Source organism: Plecotus auritus (genome assembly GCF_963455305.1).
Source record: "Plecotus auritus genome assembly, chromosome: 13".
NCBI lineage: Eukaryota > Metazoa > Chordata > Mammalia > Chiroptera > Vespertilionidae > Plecotus > Plecotus auritus.
Window position 1 is genome coordinate 23,693,822 of NC_137779.1, and position 2,027 is coordinate 23,695,848.

Genomic DNA, 2,027 nt, shown 5'->3' on the forward strand with positions numbered 1-2,027 from the left:
CTTTTTAGTTCTGATTCTACCTCATTTGCCTAAGGAGGAGTTCCTTACCCTCCTTAGGCCTCAGTTTCCTTATCTGTACATTGGGAGTAATAATAGTAACATACCTACTTCCTAGGGTTGCCAAAAGGTTTAAATTAAGGTTAAATGAAACATCTACCCTTCTGATATACCCCCATTTAGTCATCATAAAACTGTCATTAGTATTAAATGAGAAAATATTAATAAAAGCATCTGGGAACAAATAGCATATAAATGAGTTTAGTGTTTTGTCCTTAAGCAGTTTACAATCCAGTTAGGAAAACAACAGTGATATAGGTGGGACGATTAGGAGACAAGAGGTTGGTGATCATCAAGATCATATGAAAAGCAAACGAAAACATGTTGCTTGAGCACCCACTAGGGCAGCCTTGGGCAAACTATGGCCCGCGGGCTGGATCCGGCTGTTCTATCCGGTTCTCTTGCTCTCCCCTCCGCTCCTTTACTTTGAATTTATATTAGTTCACACAAACACTCCATCCATGCTTTTGTTCCGGCCCTCCGGTCCAGTTTAAGAACCCATTGTGGCCCTTGAGTCAAAAAGTTTGCCCACCCCTGCACTAGGGCCAAGTCCTTCCTAAGTGGTCTCCTCTAATGAAACAGCACCCCTGTGAGATGGTTTAGTATCCCCCAGGGCCCAGGTTAGACCATCAGTAAGGGTCACAGCCACTATGGTAATAAGAAGAGACAAGACTCAGACTCTCCTTTACTTCAGTATTCCCACGGGACCTGCTCAAAATCGGTCTTCTCTGGATCAGGCCACCTTCACGGGGACTCTGAAAGAGCACGAGACTCCAAAGAGTATTGTTCAAGGGTGAGGCGCCATAAATACCAACTGCTGACGGAGCCCAGAAGGATTCTGCCTCTGGTGGGAGGAGCTGGGCAGCCAGGTCTAATGACCACCACAACCTAGCTGCGTGCTGTTATCAATCTCACCTGCACGGGGAGAAAATGAAATGTAGAGACGGGACAGGACTTGTCAGGGGTCGCTAGGCTGCTGAATTTGAACTCAGATCCAACTCTAAAGCAATTATTTGTAAGTGAAACGCACAAGACCCAGAGAGTCCCCGACTCACAGAGCAGCAAAGAAAAGCTGAGAACGCAAGGCTGCCCGTGCGGCTAAGTTAGAGTCCAATTTAGAACAAGCTTTTCTTTACTGATATCACTAACTCCAGCTGCCTTTTTTGACAGCTGAGTGCCTGGCACGGCACTAAAATTTCCATTATACAATGTCCTCTGTGAAACGAGCTAATCACGCCATTTCACAGTGGAGGAGACTGGGGCTCAGAGAGGTGAAGAACTCACCCAAGGTCACAAAGCGAGAAAATAGGATTCGAACTCAGGTTTCAGTGACTCCTAAGACCAAGCGTCTTTCCTTGGCATCAACCACAATAACAAATCTTTTTCATCCAGCTTTAGTACATTTATAAAGGCCCCACAAATGAAAAGAGATAAGCCAGCCGCTAGCACCTGCCCCTCCGACAAGAGAGGCGGGGACCCTGCCCCAGGGTTAACCTCCCTTAAAGTCCCCGGCCCCACCACCCAGTGAACCCACGATCCTGATCCCACTCGCTACTCGCAGGCCGCAGACCTTTATCCGCTCGAGGCCCCCGCGCTCGGGATCGGAGCCGCAGCTACTGTCGCCTCAGCCCAATACCCCTGAGCTTTGCCGGACCCGGGGCAGCGATCGAGACTCCACCACCATCTTGCCCCGGGGTGTCCTTTCTCCGAGCTCCGTCGGGAAACAACTATCCAGTTCCGGCCAACGACAGTTCCGGAGAGCTTCTCCGCCGGGAATGACAACCTCCCTGAATCTCTTTCTCCTCTCTGGAAGCCGAAAAAGTGGAGCATTCAGGAACGGGATCAATGCCGGACCCAGCAGAGAGGAGATGCAACCTATCCCAGTCAGGCATGTTTGAAAGAATGCGGCCAATGTCTAGGAGTACAGCGGATCCTTTAAGAAAGCGCCCTCTGCGGGGCGGAAGTGAGGT

The 2,027-nt window shown here is 49.5% G+C and overlaps 1 protein-coding gene across 1 annotated transcript in view; it reads right to left on the reverse strand.

Annotated features, from left to right (window-relative positions):
• Nucleotides 1-2,009, reverse strand: part of UBE3B (ubiquitin protein ligase E3B) — a 36,704-nt gene extending 34,695 nt beyond the window's left edge. Inside the window, exon 1 of the mRNA XM_080650751.1 lies at nt 1,628-2,009. The gene's annotated coding sequence lies outside the window, so the exon portion shown is untranslated. The remainder of the gene's footprint in view (nt 1-1,627) is intronic.
• Nucleotides 2,010-2,027: the final 18 nt, after the last annotated feature.